The sequence below is a fragment of the Lycium ferocissimum genome, chromosome 7 (genome assembly GCF_029784015.1).
Source record: "Lycium ferocissimum isolate CSIRO_LF1 chromosome 7, AGI_CSIRO_Lferr_CH_V1, whole genome shotgun sequence".
Taxonomy (NCBI): Eukaryota; Viridiplantae; Streptophyta; class Magnoliopsida; order Solanales; family Solanaceae; genus Lycium; species Lycium ferocissimum.
In genome coordinates, this window is record NC_081348.1 from 14,553,154 (window position 1) to 14,576,239 (window position 23,086).

Below are 23,086 nucleotides of genomic sequence, written 5' to 3' on the forward strand. Positions count from 1 at the left end.
ACGTCAGAGAATCCCGCAGATATGTTAACCAAGCCGCTTGCTATTACTAAGTTTAAGCATTGCTTAGACTTAGTTGGTGTTCTTCATGCTTAAATTGCCCTTCGGGGCTTTATGAGGTGACGGTGTTGATGTTGATGTAGTTTGGTCCAAGGTGGAGATTGTTAGAATATGTCCCAAAAGGGTTTATCGAAATTGTACCATTCCAACTGGGATTCGATAATTGTCCCATTCCAACTGGGATTCGACTGGCTTGTCCCATTCCAACTGGGATTTTGAACGTCTTCAACCCCTATTTAAAGGAGATTTTCGGCCAGAACATCAAGAAAAAGAGAACAACTATCAAGACTACACACAAGACTATATTTCACACTTAGGTTAGAGAGAGTTTTCATTGAGAGATTGTAATCTTTCGTTTCCTTTGATCTCGTTGTGCTTCGACACCCTGTTGAGATCGTTTTGTACTCCTCACCTTATAGTTGATTTAATTTCTCTGCGCTTCGCGCCCCGTGATTTTTTCCGTCTTGGGTTTCCACGTAAATCTTGTGTTCATTACGTTTATTGCTTTCTCGCATTATTGTTCTTGTATTGGTGCATCCTAATCGGTTTTGCTGCATCGCTCGTTTAATTCTTAACAGAATTATATTGTGGATGTTCAAAGTGAAAACTGAGAAGGAAGGATACACAATTTATATAAGTCTAACTTTTTTTCCTCCGAAATAGAATTAGCTAAATATAGAATATTTATATTTTTAAAAGTAAAAAATCAATTATTTTAAGTGTTTTGTCCTTCTCTAAAACAAATCCAAATATGATTAAAAAAATTAGGACAAACACCTAACAAGTTTCAATATAGAATATACATCAAATTTAACGCTCAAAGAGTATAAACAATGAAGTGAAGAGACCTTTTGAGCTCAGGTGTCCTCCGTAGAGTTCAAACAAAAATTAGAGAATTTTGAAATTCTCTCTCTTTACTCCTTTAACAGTGTGCAACGAAATAATTCTCATCCGATCATACGAATTATTATTTTCAGTTTTAAGTTGAAATGATAGTAATTATTTTTTTATTACAGAATTTCTGTCATAACAAAAGTACACAATATCTAGTTACCAAGTTGGCAACAGGGCCACAAAGAGGGGTTAATCGTGGCGGAACGCCATTCATAAATTTTGCTTGAGGTTGAAATTCTTTTGCAAATTTAGCCGCTTCGTGCACAACACCAGACAGTTGCGTCTGAGTTTGGAAACTTCAGACATCCGAGTCTGAAGTGTGGCCTTTACAAGTCCAAGCATCAGACGGTTTCTCCTGAAATTAAGTGTCTAAATTTTTCATGTATGCCTGAACTTCAGTCGTACATGATTGAAGTGCATGTAAAAATTAGCTAAAATTCTGGTCATGTGTGTCTAAAATTTTTGGGGAAAGAATGTCGATGTCACCTGAAAATAAAATAATTACCCGCTCATACCCCTCTTACTTTCATACCCCCAAAACTATTTACTCGAAATGCCTCCAAAATTATGATATCAACATGGTACATAAATATGTTGAGATGGTATCATGTTCATTTATTCAAAGACACATTTTTCTAAAACAAAATCTCTATGATACCATTATTTTATATACATATACTGTGATAGTATCATGAAGGAATGCTTTAGTCCTTCAATGAGACACTGCTAAGTCCTCCATGATACCATCGTGGTATTTAAACATATTGAGATGATATCATGAAAGATTGTTTCAGTCATTCTTTTCGTCCTCCATAATACCATCATGATATATAAATAAACTACGATGGTATCACGGAGGAAGGATTTTGGACTCGGGGGTATATTTTTGACGGTCGGGCAAGAAGCAAAATTAGTTTAGAGGGGGCATGGAGCAGGTAAATATTTTGCATTTTAGGGGTATTTTATTTTGCATTTTAGGGGTATTTTGTGTTGTCCCAATTTTTTTGCCAAAACAAAGAAATTGTTTGTCGAGTTTCAACAATTCAACACCCATATCTACTCCAGATAAGCTCAAATTTGAAAAGAAAGTTCCATATATCCTAAAGAACAAACCCCAATCATCAATTTGTCAAAATAACGACAAATCAAATAAACTTATTCAGCACCCTTTTAAATTTTGCATATACGCGTGCATATAAAAATGAGCTCAAATTTCAGTCATGTGGGTCTGAATTTTTCATGTAATGCTAAATTTAAGTCGTACATGATTGAAGTGTATGTAAAATTGGCTAAAATTTCAGTCATGTGTGTCTGAATTTGTTTTTGCCAAAAAATAAAATTTGTTCTTAGAATTTCAACAATCCAATACGCGATTCAACACTCAAATCTACTCCAAATAAGCTCAAATTTAAAATATAAGTTCCATATATCATAAAGAACAAATCCAATCATCAATTTGTCAGAACAACAAGCAATCTAACAAACTCATTTTGCAATAATGGTGATTTGCCATTGTTTTCAAGACCCATTTGATTTTAAACTCATTTTTATCTTTGAAATTTGTTCAAAACATTATATTCCAAATGCTATAAATTCGAGAAATACTACTACAACAACCAAGGAGGAGGAGGAGGAGAAGGAGTTCTTTTGTCTGAAAGTTACCTAAAGTAGGGTATACGTGTTAAAATAAAACGCAAGACATGTATGAGTTAAATGTGGTGATCAAAATAGAGTGCCCCAAAGTAGGGTACTTGTGCAAAATAAAACACAAGATGGATGCCCGTTAAATGGGACGACCAAAACAGAATTCCAAGGTATTTGTGCAAAATAAAACACAAGGCGGGTACCAGTTAAATGGGGAGACCAAAATAGGGTGCGTCAAAGTAGAATATTTGTGCAAAATAAAACACAAAGCGGGTACCAATTAAATGATGCGACCAAAATAGGATGCCCCGTAAAAAATTTACGATTTATCGTTTTAAAAATTAGGCAAGGGGTAGACCTAAAAACAAATTAATCAGTTCATAGAGAAACATATGGGGGGAAATTCACAAATTCGTGGAGAAACATATGGGAAACAATTACGTTTTTTTCCCATAGGTGACAATGCAACAAATATTAGTCAATATTAATAACTATACTAGATTGGCATATTTAGGTCCTAAAAAAATTTACTAGTGTTTTTTTCATAAGATTAACAGACATTGCATGTGAAATTAAAATCAATACGCACTCTTATACAAGTTGTCTAAGTACTTGCTTGGAATAACTAGTTACCAATCTCTTGCAGTTACTAGTCGAAATAAAGGAATTTATAAACAAAGACAAATGACATTAAATAAGGTAGGGCAATTTTACTTGAAATAAAGAGAATGTATTTATCCTTAAGCCAATAAAAGGAAATAAATATACATTTTATCTTAAAGAAATGAAAATTTATCCTATCACTAATGGCTATTTTGTAGCTTTTAATGTTGAGTTTTGAGTAGCTTTTTCAGCTTCAATTTCCTTTTCAAATTCCTTGGTTATCACGTTAAAAAAATAAGGAAATTCACCAAATCTTTTTTATCCGCACACAATTTATCATTTTCTAGACATGGAATAAAGGTCGAAGCCATTTCCTTGAATTTGTTCTCCAAATCCATCTTCGGTTCGCACGTATTTGTTAGCAATCTACAGTAGCTGCAATGAGTTTTTTGATCTCATCCTTTGTCCTATTTTTGTTCTTTGCAAACTTAGCACTGAATAATATTGCACTATTTCACACCCCCAAAGTAGCACTATTTATGGGTAAAAAAAGGGCATATGACTATAGTAAGAGCATTATATTACCTAACTAAGATAGATTATTAGTATCTTTGTCACACACACACACACAGATATATATATATATATATATATATATATATATGTATATATATGTATATATATATATATATATATAATTTTCATATTATTTATTGTGCATAAGCTTTTCAAAATCTATAACCAAAAAAGAATTCAGATTTAAGTGCATTTAAGCTAATTATAAGATTGTTTTTTTGAATCTTATAATTATAATTAGTTTTAAATGCATTTAAATATGAATTCTTTTTGGTTATATATTTCGAAAAGCTGATGCAAAATACATAGTATGAAAATTTAGCAAGTAGTTATATATATGTGACAAAGATACTAATAGTCTATCTTAGCTAGGTAATATGATGCCCTTACAATAGTTGTATGCCTTTTTACCTATAAATATTGTTACTTTGGGGGTGTGAAATAGTGCAATATTATTCAGTACTAAGTTTGCAGCAACAAAAATATGAATAGTGATGAGATCAAGAAACTCATTGCAGCCACGATTGCTAACAACAAAGGACAACTGAAGAAGATGGGTTTGGAGAAAAAATTCAAGTAAATGGAGTCGACCCTTGTTGCATGCCTAGAAAATGATAAATTATGAGCGGATAAAAAAGAATTGGTGAATTTTCTTAATTTTTTGAACTTGATAACCAAGGAAGTTGAAAAGGAAATTGAAGCTCAAAAAGATACTGAAAGCTCAACATCAAAAGCTATAAAGTAGCAATTAGTGATAGGATAAAGTTTTCATTACTTTAAGATAAAATGTATATTTATCACCTTGTACTGGCTTAAGGATAAATAGTAAATTATATTTATTTCAACTGAAACTACCCTACTTTTTTAATATCATTTAACTTTATTCTATAAAATCCTTTATTTCAACTAATTACAACAAAATTAATTACTTCCAAGCAAGTAGACAATTACAAGGGTGTGTATTAATTTTAATTTCACATACAATATTTGTTAATTTTATTTAAAAAAATGACAAGTAAAACTTTCCAAGACCTCAATACACCAATCTAGTCTAGTTATCAAAGATGATCAATATTTGTTACATTTGTCACCAGTTGGAAAGATGTAAAATTGTTTTCAAGAAGGTTTGGTGGCAGGGGAGGAGTCACATAGGATCAAGAGAGTTCAAATTAACATTTTGCCAACATATGCAGCATGGTGCATTCTATTGCCTTTAAATCTTGGTTCTTTCGTCAAATATAGTGCTAAGATATAAAAATCCACAAATATGTAATCTTTTCCTTTGGTCCTTTTAATTTGGAACGAGGCTTTCTGTGTGAAACATAAACATGTATTGTAAATTCTTAAATTTTGAGCAATCAAAATTAACTAATTAAGCAAATAAAGTAACAAAAAATTCTTATAAACTAGTTAATATATGTTCCTTTTCTATTTTATTGCCTACAAATCGTGCTATGTATGATGTGAAATTGTGCATTACTCGATATAAATCTACAACAATAAGGCAATGGATAGTGGCGAGATCATAAAACTCATCGTTATCTGTATTAACAAAGAAGAATTGAAGAAAATGAGTTTAAAGAACAAACTCAAGGTGAATATTGAGTCGATTCTCGTTACACGTATGGAGAATGTTGAATGCACGTGGACAAAATATTTGATGAAATTCTCCAATTTTTTAAAGATACCAAGTAAGGAAGGTAAACAAATCTAAAATCTTATCAAATCTAAAATCTTATCTTGTGTTGGGGTTAGATTGGACGTCACCGTTTATCTCCATTGATTCGATATATATATAGGAAAAGGGATGGTTGGCCTTAAGTCATAGAAGAATATACTAGGGTTTATGTATATATATATATATATATATATATATATATATATTTAGGAAAAAGGGATGGATGGCCTGAATTTATAGAGAGGTGGTCATTAATTTTTGGCACAAGTATAATATTATTGGGTAACTTTTATTAAAATATAACAATTTAACTTAAGGCGAGTTTTGCTACCGAGCGTAAGGTAAACTACTGGCCTTAAGGGGGTAGTTCAAAGCGTTTTCCTTTAAGCTGGTAACTTTACCTTAAGACAAAGTTTGTTTGTCCTTTAAATACGCTTGTTTTTTTTTTTTTATTTTTTTTTTTTGGTACTTGAGGCGGGGTTTGACTTCAAACCCTATAAGGCATGGTAAAAGCAAAAAATAAAGACCAGTGCCTTAGAATGGAAATCCGCACAAAAAAATGATTTGATATTAGGTTTTTATGAATTCACCACTTGGGTCACATCACTATCCTTACGGGCTATAACCAATTAACACAAGTCCAAATTTCAACAAGTTGCTATAAGAATAAGGATCCAAAAGGGGGAAGATTCAGCTTAATATTTAAGGTATTAATTCCCTACACTAGTCTTGTTATTATACATAAATTTTGAGTAATTTGAACCATTATTTCTTGAATTTTCGTAGTCTAAATTGGGAATTTTAAACTTAGGTTCAAAAAATGAAAATTGAGCAATTAGAATAGCCATCTAAGTCAAAATTGGATTTTTATAATTGATTTAGATTCATTTGCTAATAGGTAATACGATTATGAAATTTATTTGGGAATTTTGACCGTGGACGCGAGGGTTGACTAATGGGTTGAGTTTTGTTGACTCTGACTTCGGAGCGCTCTAAAAATACGGGATCTCGTCTAATACATATAATGGACTCCTATGGCACATATTTGCTTACATTGGCAGTCGTGAGCAAGGAACTCACGAGTGAAGGTACGACTTTGAGTCAAGTTCGATCAGGAGGTAAGGGATATCGTAGGCTTCTTGTTTTGCTTGCTTTTCAGTAAAAGCGTGATATTTGAGTTGTTTGATGTATTTAAACTTACCTATTTCATGTTTGAGACGAGTATGAGCTAGATAACTACTTTAAAGCATTTGGTATTTGCCACAAGGGCCTTAACTTTGTATATTCATATTGTTCCATGATGCTTTTAAAAGTTATTGATGTTCAACATGTCTACTTAGCAGTTTCTAGCAGCTGATTGATTATTGAGCATGTTTGTTATCTGTGTTGATATTGAGAATGTTTTTTTAGCAGCACTTCATATGTTAGATATTTGATTTATCGACTAGTTCTTGGTCAATATTGTTCTAATTTGACTAACAACTTTCACACCATGCAATCATATATACGGTCAGTGAGACCTTTCTACAACAACACTTTATTATAAAAGTCAAGTTTTTCTAAAATCGATTTCTATGTCATATTTTACCTCTCTATAATTGCTTTTTACTTATAACAGCAGTACAATCCTCTAGGGTAGTTATCTTCTTTTTTGATAATATAATAACCATCTTTATATAAATAGAATATCTAATATCTAACAGTACGTTTATGATATTTGTATTGTATTATTTGTGGGACATAAGATGTTGGGATAACAACCCCGCACTCCTTCTTTTAGATGGGCGTATTATGCCACGTAGCAGATAATGACTCAACAATATTGAGCGGAAGAAATTGCATCAGTATCACAATTGCAAGTCAAACATGGATTACTTCTTACAAGGTAAGGCACCGTTAATGTCCCGTGCCTGGCGAATCAGACAGGCAACTAACGTATCGAAGATGGGTAAGACATGTAGGCTAAGGAACCTAATTCTCTGTAGCAGTTATTTACCAAAGAACAACTGTATGTTTATCTATTGAGCATCATTTTAGCAGTTTGAGCTTACTTGTGTGTATCTTGCTTTGATATCGCATATCGTTGCTTACTTTATATTGTTTTATACTTGTTTAAGCTTTATACTATCATTATGCACTTTAATTTTCAAGGTTGTTCTAGGGTTAAGATAAAGGTAAGTCGAGGATCTTACTGGATCATTTTGACTCATTATTTGTTTCCCATGCATACGGTTAAGGCGAAATAGTAGTTGATCGTTGAGTTGTTAGGTCCGATCTTAGGCCTCATTTGTTTGCACTTATTGGAGGTACCGAATAAGAATGGTTCGAACCTTAAGCCATTAAGTGCGTTTGTTTGCGATTAAGATGTTGACTTATTGGGTATGAATAGGTCCTAATCATTAAGATCTTGAACCAAGTCTTAATATCGTTAAGAAGTATTTTTGTATGAAACTTTTTTATCACCAAACTCTAACCCCAACCCCACGCACTCTCCACTCCACCCCCACCCCACCACCAACCTCGATCCCGCCCCACACCACCCACCCCACTCCCACTACCCCCACCTCCCACCACCAACCCCACCCCCACTCCCCACCAACCCTGCCCCCACTACCTCCCACCCCTCACCCCAACCACCCACCACCCACTCACCCCTCCACCCCCACTCACCACCCACCACGACTACAAAACATCTCCACCATTACTAGTGAACATAAATGTTTCATTTTTTTTATTAAATAATATTTTATTTTATTAAATTTGTATTTATTTTCTACTATTTAGTTACTTTTTAATTTGAATTGTATATTTATTATGTTTAAATAAATACATTATGCACATTCAGATATTGAAAAATAAACAGTCTTAATCATTCAGTGTTCAAACCTAGAGACAACATCTTAATCATTCAGATGTGCATTCAGATTCAGACGTCTTAATCTTAATGAAAACAAATGAGGCCTTAACAAGTTGTAGTGAGTTATCCACCACTCCGTGAAGGCTGCTTCAATTCTTATCTTCATTTCTGTCTCTTTAATACATAGCGAGTTGTGTGTTGTACCTTTTTATTCCTACTCCTAGTATTATCACTAAATGAGGATCGGAGGTTTATTTAGTACAATGGAAGCCAATTTTTAAGAAAATATTTTCATGAGGAAGTAATTTCTAGTGATTGAATATATCAATATAGGGAAAATGACTTCCCGCACTTATGGACCGAATCAATTTACTTCCAATATTTATTATAAATTTTATTTTCATATCACTTGTTCAAATGAACATTAAGTTTATTTTCAGAAAACATGCTCTCTCATTACTCAAACGCCAACAAATACTTTTCAAAAAATTATTTTTTATGAAAAATATTTATCATAAAAATGACTTCTTTGATACTGAGTACACGAATCCAAGATGATAATTATGACGCTGCGGCTGAGGAAAATGGTGAATCGTCCAACACAATTCAATGATGTTTCTCACTGACAAATATAGTGTTTGTTTTTCAGTTCAATATTGCTTGAAGTGAAATAATACTTGTCAAGATGCATTATCGTTTACTTCCTCTATTTAAATTTAAGTGTTTTACTTTCCTTTTTGATCTGTCTCAAAAATATGCATCTTTCTATAATTAGTAAATTTAATTTCCACTTCTAACATAAATTTAAGATCACAAGATTTAAAGGACTACACACAACCTTAATTTAAAATTACAAAATTCAAAGTTATTTTTATTTAAACTCCGCTTTAAGAAATGCGAAGTGATTATAATTTATTCAAAGGAAATTACTTTCAAACGAGGCGTCACCATAGTTTAATTTAATTGTTAGTAAACATCCTGCTTCTGGTCAATAATTGCAGATTTTTTGGTGAATTTATGACTGGTAACAGAGGAGAAGATGATGAAGCAAAGCACGGGAAGATGGTCTGTTTTAGCATATGGTGTAGGTCATGTTCTTAATGACATAACATCCACTTATTTTCAAAATTATCTATATGAACAGTATCGGAATGCCTCCAAGGTTCCTGCATAAAATTAATTCTTTTTTCAAAGCTTGTCTCTAATTTCTTCAATTTTCTTCCATCTATTTGAAATTTGAACCATCTCTTCTTGTTTATTTCTGCTTCATATACACGAGCATCCAAGGCCGGATGTACCGTTCTGGTACAAGTTTCCCAGAACCAAGTAGCTTTGGTTCAAACCTGATATGTCTTAAAAAATCATCTAATATAACAAGTAACTTCAAATATCTAGAATCAAGAATCCATAAACTTCAATTCCTGAATGAGCTTTTGCGGAACATCTTGCTGCAGCTAGTTTTGGCAATTCTTTTGTTTCACTATTCCTAGATTTCCTCAAAGGGAAGCCAACAAAAGTAAACAAAAGAGTAAAAGGACTAAAATCAAGATATGAAGTTTTGCATAGTTCCACTACCGCTTGTTGTGCCAGGATATCATGAAGTTGATATCAATAAGGATGTTGCAGGGGCGAAGACAATGGAGATAAGGGGACTCTCAAAGCGCTAAACTATTATGTTGCGGTTTTTTTCTTTTCCTTAAAATTTTCCCATTGCGTTGTAGGATTAGGAAGTAACATACGGGATATCGAACACCCTTTGCCACTATACTGAAAGCTTTCCTAATGTCAAAAGAAAATTTCATCTATGTGCAGTTGAATCTTTTGCAAAACAGGATTCAATTGACCAACCTTAACTCAATGTGGCTCCGCCACTGAATGCATGTGTGATTGTATATTGAAGAAATTGCCACATAAAAGTTTGAAAGGGAAATTTAATGTTAAGATCATATTTTCAATTAATAAGTTGACTGATTTTAGGGCTTACAAATGCTTGGATATTGTTGGTATATTAGTGGATATAGCCTCCAGTATTGAATTTCACTATGAGATTGGTTGATTTAACTCTACTTTTTGTTCTGTTTCACAAAAATGTTGCAGCACTTGCAACTGCAGGTCTATTTACAGATGCAACGATGACAATAACTGCAGGACCCGATGGTTGAAAAATGGCTTGTACTGCAGAGTAGCTAGTATTTATGTGTTAACCACAGGGATAATTAACATATCACAAATCACTATAGAATTTTCTGCTCAGCTTCTTTGAGTTATATATTTGGCTAGCGGCTGTAATTATTTTTTACTAGCTGTCAAATGTGTAACTTTCCCTATATTTTTTTCTTTAAAGGAATGATGAAAGCTTGAGCTTTGCATCTATTGCATGACATTACTGTATGGAACTAACAATGGCCTGGGCCATTGCAGATGAAGGCAGGGGGCCTCTATTTAAATCATTCCCTATCTTTTTTCTGTAAGAGGTCACCATCTCGATTACCCGTAAAGGGTGGTGGTTGAGATTTGAGACAATCAGATATTGTTAATCCAACTACCACTCAAGAATTCTCCCTCTTATTTATTCTATAAAATGTCCCAATATCTTCTTGCTTATAGTTTAAAAAATATAATATTTAAAAAAGAGAATAAGTTAAAAATTCACTAGATTATTAGTACTGTTTTGCGAGTTTCATATCTAAATTATTACTGTAGTTGTTTACCAAAAAAAAAAAAAAACTGAACTATACCATGAACACATATTAAAATATCTCTAGAGGAATATGACATATTGTGTGAACATTACGCTCCAAGTACTCCTTCAAATAGTTTCAAGTGGCAGTATATGTGGATTTTTTGAGTGAATAGGTTAAAATCCCCTTAAACAATTACTTTGCGAGTTTCATACCTAAATTATTGGGTGTTCACAGAAACCCCTGAATTATCATGAACTCATTGTGCCGGGTGGACTCATTTTTTAAGACTTTTTTTCATTTTCCCACACGCCTCTTGGCAAGTTGGGGGGAGGGATAATCTTAAGGGAGCTATAGTCTAGGGGATAATGCGAACATCCAACATATAAAACTCGCAAAATGATACTTTAGGGGGATTTTAACTTATTCACACTATTAAACTTCTGCTTTATAGACGCCCCATAGACCTAGAGCAAATAAACTTCAGTTAATGAATATGCATTAGGGAGTTTTTTGTTTTTGGCTGATAACGACATTAGATCATGTCCACACAAGAGGGTACCCAAATACGTGATTTTTTATGTTTTGATAGAACTTTCCTTCTAAGCAATTTTTGTCAAACAAAAAATATATTGGCTTTAGAAGTACTCAATGCCCTTTTTTTTTTTTTTCCTCAAATGACCTTTTTCTATGACCGTAATCTAGATATTTTTAAGGAGTGGACGTTTTAAATTTACAGTTAGTAAGCAATTAAGATTGCGTTTCAGTTGCCAAACACCTGAGAATAATTTTTGCAGGAAGTTAGTTACGATAATTAGGACCTAATTTGACGTCTTGTTATTTGTTACGAAATGAGATACATGAAAACAATTTGTCTCTCACTGGAAAATACTCATAGAATTTTTTATGTTGTCTTGCTGGGGCACATCTCTACTATTTCACTTGGAGTTTGCATATTCCCTCTGACCAACATGGTTTCCAAGTAAATTTACAATTTACACATCATAGTTTAGTCAGATGAAATAAATCACCCATTTCTTTTGCTTTTTCACTGGAATTTAACCCTTTTGTTTATTCACAGTTAGGCCACACCCTTGAGTCCGTAAAATAATATTTTTATTCATGATTGCATTTCTTGAATTAAAGTACTATATTGTTTTTTAGAAAATCTTATCTTCCATAGAACAGATGAAAAATCACTAAACAAGAATTGGACTAAATGGTGCTGTCACGTTTGCATTCATTGGCTTCTTGTTTGTGATGGATCTTTGGCTGATGACTCTACAGGAAAACTTGAATCAGCAAGCAATAGTTGAAAATAGTTTTTAATTGGAGGCATCACCATACTTTAATTATATAACAGTGTTGGACTTTAGAAAATAAGGTTACTAAGCTCTAAGGAAGATGAACAAAGTCGTCGACTTCTTAACGATATAAGAACATATTAGATTATAACGAGATTTCGACAACCCTAAGATAGTATGAGAACTTAGCCACTCATACTTGGCTCTGATACCATTTTAAAGGATACAACCGTCTCCCAGCTCAACAACAGGTAAAGGAAAAATACAAATCAGTGATTGTTACGAAATGAAGACCCTGAGTCTTTGCTCGGGCGATTGATCCCAACACTCCCTCGAAGAAGGAAGAAAAATAGGCAAGCTCGAAGAGTTCAAGATCATTAACAAAGCAATGCTCCCTGTGTTAGCATTGGACAAACATTATGAAAACTGAAAGGTTGAGGATTTACTCAAACCTTGCTATACTAATTTTGACTACATTGAAACCAACGACCCTATCAAGACTAGGAGATATTGTGAATTCATCCTGACAGATACAGGATCAATAACAATTGAACATACTTTGAATAACAAGTACGGCCAAGATGGTATTTCATACTCCAAGGTCACCATAAACAAGATTATCAGCCCTTTTGATTGGAAAGTTGATCACCTACATACTCCAATCGTATTGTCAAAACAACATAGGCCACAAACATATAACTACTATGATTATGAATGGGCATGGTACAACTTTTTGTATGTTCGACCCATTTCCCGTACGGTTCGTAAAATATAGCGAACAAATGTCCAAATCAATAATCCCTAGGTGGTTCTGGCAACCGGTGGGTAAGGTTTGGGGGCAATGAGCTAACAATGCCCAAAAGTTTCCAAATTCATTACGAAAGGTTCCAAAAAGAACAAGAGATTTTCACTTTACCGATCATATTAAGTTATGTCGATACATAAGAAAAAGGATTTATATCATCATCGTCTTTTTGACACAAATTAAATAACTAGGATTAAGTATTTAGTCAAAACCATTAAAATCAAAGGATGAACACCTAATCTAAGAATTTAAAAATCAAGAATCCAAAGCCATCCAAAGAAGAAGAACAAGATCAACCGAATCCAAGGCGGAATTAAAAAAGAAGCTCAGAAGATTTAAGTAATATTGATGATACGGACCCGGCGATGTCCAAGAACTATCGGATACGATCTTCATGGCATAAGATAATGGCGACAAGATGGACCCACAAGGAATGACCCAAGCATATCTCCATTACCAAGAATTAGGCTGAAGAAAATTTGCCCTTTCAAAAAGAAAGAGGTAAAAGCAAATGGCCGACAATCTTTACAAAAGTAGTCGTCCAACTTTACAAAAAGAGAAGTGGCCGACAAACTTTTACAAAAGCAGCCGTCCAACTTTTCAAAAGCAAAAGCAGAAGGCATCTTTAAAGATAGTCGTCCATTTGTAATCATCCAAGAGAACCTGTCTCTGAAAAGATAAAGCTAAAAGCAACCTCTAAAGATAGATATTGATATTGACCCGCCTCTACGGGAGGTGGGTGGGGATCAAGAGAAGCAAGGCCTATACCTAACTCCCTTTGAACTACTATATATCCTATCCAAAATTGTCATCCTCCTACAAGGCCCTGGTCTGATTAGAAGTTCAAAAATGAGTGGAGCGAGGGGCTTTAGAGGGAAAAAAGAGGGGGGGGGGGGGGGGCGAGCTTTAATTGAAGTAGGGGCGGAGCTCCTTTCCTTAGAGTCAAGTGGCTTTCACTCCTCATAGGCGCTTCAAAAGGCGACGATTCTAAGGGAGCTACTGAAAGCCTTTTTTTTTAGGTCCTGTAATAGGGAGGTGTAAGACTCTCAAGTTGTAACTAGATAGGCATTTGAAATTCACCCCCGACTTCGAAATAGCCTTCTCCCTTCCCTCTCTGTAAATCTTCCATGTATGCTTTCAATGTTTGAATAAAAAGTTTTCAACTTTTGTAAGTACTTTCCTTTAAATTCCGCAATTATTTTACTTATTATTTTAGCCGTAAAAAGATCCTTAAAATGGTATCAGAGCCAAGTATGAGTGGCTAAGTTCTCATACTATCCTAGGGTTCAGTCGAAATCCTGTTATAATCCAGTCATGTTCTTATACTGTTAAGAAGTCGAATCATCGTTCATCTTCCTTAGAGCTTAGTAACTTTATTTTCTAAAGTCCAACACCGTTAAACCCTTTTGAATCTTAGTGTGAGGTCGCCGATTAATTTTCGGCTAAGACGTTAGCATGCACGAATGTACCGTTGTCGCTCGAGAGGCTGGAGTGCATTAGCCAAGGTTAGGTGTTCCCGTCCCCAAGACCACATAGAAGAAAGGGTAGACACATTAGGACATTAGAGAAACAAGTTAATAAGGATTAAGAAAGATAAACAGTAAGCTCTTACTAATTACAACACAAGAACAAGCAGGATAAAACATAACAGAGATAGTAGACGTACCATAGGATAGTATCCCCAAAATACAAATCTTTTACGAAAAGAAAAAGTCTATGAAAACCCTCCGTTCTTTTTTAAAAGATTAAGACGTTACCATGCTTTCAAATGGCAATTCTATTTTCAAAAACGAGATCTATTATTTTATAAAAGATTCTTTGAAAAAGAAATATCATTTCAAAATTAAACCAGATCTTTTAGCCTTAGACAAAGAAATGAAAAGTCCAAGGAACAAAAAGAAATTAGATTGGTACATGGATACCTATAGCTTTGAAGCTAGAATAGATTTTAAAGCTAATTGGATTAGTGACATAACTAGGTGTAAGAGTAATATAAAATTCTTCAAATGGTTTGAATTAACGAGGCAAATTCCAAACCAAAAAGGAACCTTTGTCCATGTTAGTCAACAAATGGCACACAAAGGCCAAAGGGATAGTCAAATCAACTATTCCACCATTAGAAGACATCTTTATTCCGGAGGAAAAGAAATAATTACTGCAACCCCTTTTAAAAGAGAAGGAACCAATATTAAGGACATTAACAAATTGATTCAGCAAAGTAATTATACAAACCAGTTATTACATGTAGTATCAAACCAATTAGTAAAAGATACTAATAAACAAGTAGCTCCTTCAAAAACTACAATTAGTACTAATCTGGAGAAACATCCAATATTTAAACTCCCGAATTTTTCTAAAGAAAAATTCCCACAATTACCGATAAATTTAATCTTGAAGAAGATTTTCTTGATAAGATTAATAAACGATTAAAAATATACAAGCAAAGACTTCAAAGAAAACTGGTACTAATGAAGTTAAAAACTTTAAGTACTAATGACAAAGAAATTCATAAGTTAACTATTAACCCAAGATATTCTACGAAAAAGAATTATTACAAAAGACCATCCTTCCCATGTCCATTTGAAGAAGATCGGTTTCGCACTAGTACATCACATAGCGGAACACATATATCCGAATGGAACATAGATGGATTAGTAGAAAGCCAAATCTATAAAATATTACACGAAATGGGTATGGCTATCAAAGCTTACAAAATAAGCATGCAGGAGATAGATATGCTGCTTCTTTAATTATTTACGGTTTTCACGGGGGAATGTTAAAAAAAAATTGGTGGGATAATTATCTCCGAAGATAATAGAACAAACTTTAGGAGCCGTAACCATGTTTCGTATTAAAAATGGAAGGAAATAACGAAGTAGTCGTTGAGGAAGCAATGGAAGATGTGACAACACTAATTCTGATGTGCTAAACACTTCATTGGAGAACCAAAACTTTTCCAAGATAGAAACACAGAATTATTAAACAACCTTAAATGCCCCAAATTGATGATTTTAGTGAATAAAGATGTTCTTAGAGAAAGTTATGATAAGAGAAGACTGGTAATGATTTGGAAAGAAAGATTTATTAGCGGTCTACCTTCATTATTCGCCGAAAAGGTTAGAACCAAAATCAAGGATAGGTTCAATGGAAGAATCCCATATGAAAACCTTACCTATGGAGATATAATTAGTTATATTAATGTAATGGGATTAGATCTATGCACAGATTTAAAACTAAAACATTTCTTGAAAAAAGATCAACAACAATCTCGAAAGGATGTAGGAAGCTTTTGTCAAGACTTTGGCTTTGAGAAAATCTCTGCTCCATCCAAAAAATCGAGTAAAATAGTAAAGAAATCTACTACTTCAAAACCTCATTATAGGAAAAAGAAGAATGTAGATAATTCTTATAAAAAGAAAAAGATTTAAAAGATCCCCAAAAAAGAATTCTGGAGATACTTGCTGGACATGTGGCAAAACAGGCCACAGATCTAATGAGTGTCGAGTCAATAATAGAAAGAAAAAAAAAAGATAAATCTTCTCGAAGTTGATGATAAAATAAAGAATGAACTCTACACTATTTTAGAAGATAATGACAACACTTCATCTTCTTCTAGTGAAATTAGTGACCTCGAAATTGAATCGACTACGGTTCCAACACTTCGAATCAAGATTGTAACCGTACAGAGCTGCATACGCACCGAAATTCAATCAACGTTATTACTAAGAATCAAAAGAATTTCTTGACCTTGTCACTATATCACCGATGAAGAGGCCGTAAAGAAATATCTAATTGAGTTAAAAAATATTATCATTAATCAATCCAAGGAAAAACCTTCGATTGAACCCTTTAATATGAAAAATGTTATGAATAGGTTTTCTTCCAAGGACGAGAAACCTACTATCCAGATTTACAATAGGAATTAATCTCGGAAAAAAGAAGATTAAAATGTTAAATCAAGTCTTACTAAAGTCGAAATGGACTATTTAATCGATCAAGTATTATCTCGACAAGAAAAGAAACTTTGTAGAAGATAGTGAAGATAATCATTCCAACAATAACGATTCTATAGATCATCAAGAAAATGATGAAATTATAGAAACTTCTAATAATAACAATACAGGTAGAACTGTAGCAATAGTCAAATCACAAAGCTGGCAAGTTCCTATTACTTTAAAAGTAGGAAACATAACGCTTAATAAGTTGGCTTTAATAGATTCGGAAGCGTATAAAATCGCATCATGGAAGGATTAATACCCTCTAAAATATTTGGAAAGAGTACTTCTAAGTTATACTCCGCCACTGGAGAAAAACTGAAAATAGATTACAAATTATCTAAAGCCCACATATGTAATGATGGAATCTGTTTTATCAATAATTTTGTGGTTATCCGAGATATAAATGAACAAGTTATTTTGGGAACCCCATTTATAACTCGATAAAACCTTATTACTTTTGATTAGATGCAATCTATACCAATTTATTAGGAAAGGAAATTAGATTTCCTTATTTATCTACCATTTCACAAGATGAAAGTGATTTTGTTAAATCAAAAACCATTTTCAAAATATGTTTATTGTCTAATCAAATTTCATACTTAAAAGATGAAATTAAGGTTAAAAAGATTGAACAAACTTTAAAAACCCCCAGAATGGAAAGGAAAATAAGCAAGTTTTCAAGAAAAACTTGAACATGAAGTTTGTTCGAATTACCAAACGCTTTTGGGAAAGAAAGCGACACATTGTTGAGCTACACATATATTGATGGATTCCATGAACAAAGCATCCCACAAAGGCAAGGCCTATCCAAATGAACCACGAATTAATGGACACTTGCAAAATGAAATCAATGATCTTTTACCAAAAAGGATAATAAGGCCTCTAGATCCCTTTTTGAGTCGTGCTCATTTTATGTAAATAAAATGTCGAAAAAGAAAGAGGATTCTCCATACTAGTTATAAATTACAAACCTTTAAATAAGGTATTACAATGGATTAGGTACCCGATACCTAATATAAGAGGTTTATTAAAAAGAACTTACAAAGCAAACATCTATAGTAAGTTTGATATGAAATCAGATTTTAAGAATACAAGTTTAAAAAAGATAAATACAAAACTTCATTCAATGTCCCTTTTGGAAATATGAATGGAATGTTATGCTTTTGTTAAAAAATGGCCCGTCAGAATTTCAGAATATTATGAATAATATTTTTGATCCCTATAGCAATATGTCTATTGTCTATATAGATGATGTATTAATATTTTCTGAGGACATAGATTCTCATTTCAAACATCTAAACACTTTCTTCAAAATTGTTAAACATAATGGTTTAGTCGTAAGTGCTAAAAAGATTAAATTGTTTCAAACAACAATTAGATTTTTAGGACATGACCTATACCAAGGCATTTATAAACCCATTTGCAGAGCCATAGAGTTTTCTTCTAAATTTCCAGATAAAATTCCTGACAAAACCCAATTATAAAGGTTTTTAGGAAGTCTTAATTATGTTGCAGACTTTATCCCTAATATTAGGAAAATCTGTGAGCCTCTTTACAAGCGTCTTAGGAAGAACCCGGTCCGTAGTCTAGAACAAACGGATCAGCTAAGAAAATCAAGATTGTTGTAAAAAAACTTCCATGTCTAGGTATTCCAAACCCAGATGCTTTCATGATAGTAGAAACCGATACTTCTAACGAAGGATACGGTGGAATTCTTAAACAAAGAATCTCCCCAGAGTCTATAGAACAACTAGTTCGTTTCACATCAGGGATCTGGAATCCTGCACAAAAGAGTTATACTACTGTTAAAAAAGAAATTTTATCTATAGTACTATGTGTTACAAAGTTCCAAGATGACTTGATAAATAAGAATTTTTTATTAAGAGTTGATTGCAAATCAACAAAAGAGATTTTACAAAAAGATGTTAAAAAATCTTGTTTCTAAACAAATTTTTGCCGTATGGCAAGCTTTACTATCAAGTTTTGACTTTGAAATTGAATTCATAAAAGGAAATTTAAACTCTTTACCGCATTTTCTTACAAGGGAATTTTTACGGGAAACCATGAGGCCGAGCCCCAACATCCGCTTTCCCGAAAAAACCGACAAAAATAATGATAACAAGTATTCAGCCCTAGCTGAATTCCCAAAATTAACCAGGCCCATGAGGCCTACATTCCCAATCACAAACCAAAAATTAACCATTCTCGGTTCTATTCCCCAAACAGAACCATCATCACCATTTCAAAGGATACAACCTTCTACCAGCTCAACAACAGGTAAAGGAAAAATCCAAACCAGTGATTGTTACGAAATGAAGACCCCAGAGTCTTTTTGCTCGGAGCAACATCCCAACACTCCCTCAAAGAAGGAAGAAAAACAAGCAACTCCTAAGAGTTCAAGATCATTAACAAAGCAATGCTCATCTCGTTAGCATTGGACAAACATTATGAAAAACCGGAAGGTTGAGGATTTTCAAAACCTTGCTATACTAATTTTGACTACATTGAAACCAACGACCCTATCAAGACTAGGAGATATTGTGAATTCATCCTGACAGATACAGGATCAATAACAATTGAACATACTTTGAATAACAAGTACGGCCAAGATGGTATTTCATACTCCAAGGTCACCATAAACAAGATTATCAGCCCTTTTGATTGAAAATTGAACACCTACATACTCCAATCGTATTGTCAAAACAACATAGGCCACAGACCTATAACTACTATGATTATGAATGGGCATGGTACAACTTTTTGTATGTTCGACCCATTTCCCATACATGGTTCGTAAAATATAGCGAACAAATGTCCAAATCAATAATCCCCTAGGTGGTTCTACAATCGATGGGTAAAGGTTTGGGGCAATGAGCAAACAATGCCCAAAAGTTTCCAAATTCATTACGAAAGGTTCCAAAAAGAACAAGAGATTTCCACTTTACCAGATCATATTTTTTGAGTGAATAGGTTAAAATCCCCTTAAACAATTACTTTGCGAGTTTCATACCTAAATTATTGGGTGTTCACAGAAACCCCCTGAATTATCATGAACTCATTGTGCCGGGTGGACTCATTTTTAAGACTTTTTTTCATTTCCCACACGCCTCTCGGCAAGTTGGGGGGAGGGATAATCTTAAGGGAGCTATAGTCTAGGGGATAATGCGAACATCCAACATATAAAACTCGCAAAATGATACTTTAGGGGGATTTTAACTTATTCACACTATTAAACTTCTCGCTTTATAGACGCCCATGGACCTAGAGCAAATAAACTTCGCTAATGAATATGCATTAGGGAGTTTTTTGTTTTTGGCTGATAATGACATTAGATCATGTCCACACAAGAGGGTACCCAAATACGTGATTTTTTATGTTTTGATAGAACTTTCTTTCTAAGCAATTTTTGTCAAACAAAAAATATATTGGCTTTAGAAGTACTCAATGCCCTTTTTTTTTTTTTTCTCAAATGACCTTCTTCTGTCACCGTAATCTAGATATTTTTAAGGAGTGGACGTTTTAAATTATAGTTAGTAAGCAATTAAGATTGCGTTTCAGTTGCCAAACACCTGAGAATAATTTTTGCAGAGTTAGTTACGATAATTAGGACCTAATTTGACGTCTTGTTATTTGTTACGAAATTAGATACATGAAAACAATTTGTCTCTCACTGGAAAATACTCATAGAATTTTTTATGTTGTCTTGCTGGGGCACATCTCTACTATTTCACTCTTGGAGTTTGCATATTCCCTCTGACCAACATGGTTTCCAAGTAAATTTACAATTTACACATCATAGTTTAGTCAGATGAAATAAATCACCCATTTCTTTTGCTTTTTCACTGGAATTTAACCCTTTTGTTTATTCACAGTTAGGCCACGCCCTTGAATTCGTAAAATAATATTTTTATTCATGATTGCATTTCTTGAATTAAAGTACTATATATATATTTTTTAGAAAAACTTATCTTTGATAGAACAGAAGAAAAATCACGAAAACAAGAATTGGACTAAATGGCGCTCAAGTTTGCATTCATTGGCTTCTTGTTTGTGATGGATCGTTGGCTGATGACTCTACAGGAAAACTTGAATCAGCAAGCAATAGCTGAAAATAGTTTTTAATTGGAGGCGTCATCATACTTTAATTATATATAATATCTTGCTTCTGATTGAGGAACCTGCAGTCCATGTCAAACAGATTTGGTATGTCGTTTATGTCAAAGAATTTCTGCATTTCATCAAACGGCAGAGAACTCCAAGTTGCATTATCATTTACTTCCTCTATTTAAATTTAAGTGTTTTACTTTCCTTTTTGATATGTCTCAAAAATGCATCTTTCTATAATTAGTAAATTTAATTTCCACTTCTAACATAAATTTAAGATCTAAAGATTTAAAGGACTACACAATTTTAAAATTATGAAATTCCCGAAATCTATCATTTGTTAAGCTTACGTCTTGCTAGTAAAGTAAGAGTGATTGTAATTTATTCAAAGGAAATAACTTCAAACGAAGCGTCACCATAGTTTAATTTAATTGTTAGTAAACATCCTGCTTCTGGTCAATAATTTTGGAATTTTTTGGTGAATTTATGACTGGTAACAGAGAGAAGATGATGAAGCAAAGCGGAAAGATGGTCTGTTTTAGCATATGGTGTAGGTCATGTTCTTAATGACATAACATCCACTTATTTTCAAAATTATCTATATGAACATTATCGGAATGCCTCCAAGGTTCCTGCATAAAATTAATTCTTTTTTCAAAGCTTGTCTCTAATTTCTTCAATTTTCTTCCATCCATTTGAAATTTGAACCATCTCTTCTTGTTTATTTCTGCTTCGTATACACGAGCATCCGGGGCCGGATGTACCGTTACGGTAGAAGTTTCTTAGAAACCCAGGAGTAGGCTTTGGTTGTTGCAGTATGTCTTGAAAAATGCGTCTAATATAACAAGTAGCTTCCAAATATCTAGATCAAAGATATATTAGCGATTATGAATGAAGAACTTTGAACATGTTTGCTACAGCTAGTTTTGGCAATTCTTTTGTTTCTATTCTAGATTTCCTCAAAGAAGCCAACAAAAGTAAACAAAAGAGTAAAGGACTAAAATCAAGATATGAAGTTTGCATAGTTCCACTACCGCTTGTTGTGCCAGGATATCGCGAAGTTGATATCAATATGGATGTTACCAGGGGCGAAGACAATGGAGATAAGGGGACTCTCAAAGCGCTAAACTATTATGTTGCGGTTTTTTTCTTTTCCTTAAAATTTTCCCATTGCGTTGTAGGATTAGGAAGTAACATACGGGATATCGAACACCCTTTGCCACTATACTGAAAGCTTTCCTAATGTCAAAAGAAAATTTCATCTATGTGCAGTTGAATCTTTTGCAAAACAGGATTCAATTGACCAACCTTAACTCAATGTGGCTCCGCCACTAAATGCATGTGTGATTGTATATGAAGAAATTGCCACATAAAGTTTGAAGGGAAATTTAATGTTAAGATCATATTTTCAATTAATAAGTTGACTGATTTTAGGGCTTACAAATGCTTGGATATTGTTGGTATATTAGTGGATATAGCCTCCAGTATTGAATTTCACTATGAGATTGGTTGATTTAACTCTACTTTTTGTTCTGTTTCACAAAAATGTTGCAACTAGCAACTGCAGGTCTATTTACAGATGCAACGATGACAATAACTGCAGGACCCGATGGTTGAAAAATGGCTTGTACAGGTAGCTGGTATTTATGTGTTAACCACAGGGATAATTAACATATCACAAATCACTATAGAATTTTCTGCTCAGCTTCTTTGAGTTATATATTTGGCTAGCGGCTGTAATTATTTTTTACTAGCTGTCAAATGTGGCAACTTTCCCTATATTTTTCTTTAAAGGAATGATGAAAGCTTGAGCTTTGCATCTATTGCATGACATTACTGTATGGAACTAACAATGGCCTGGGCCATTGCAGATGAAAACAGGGGC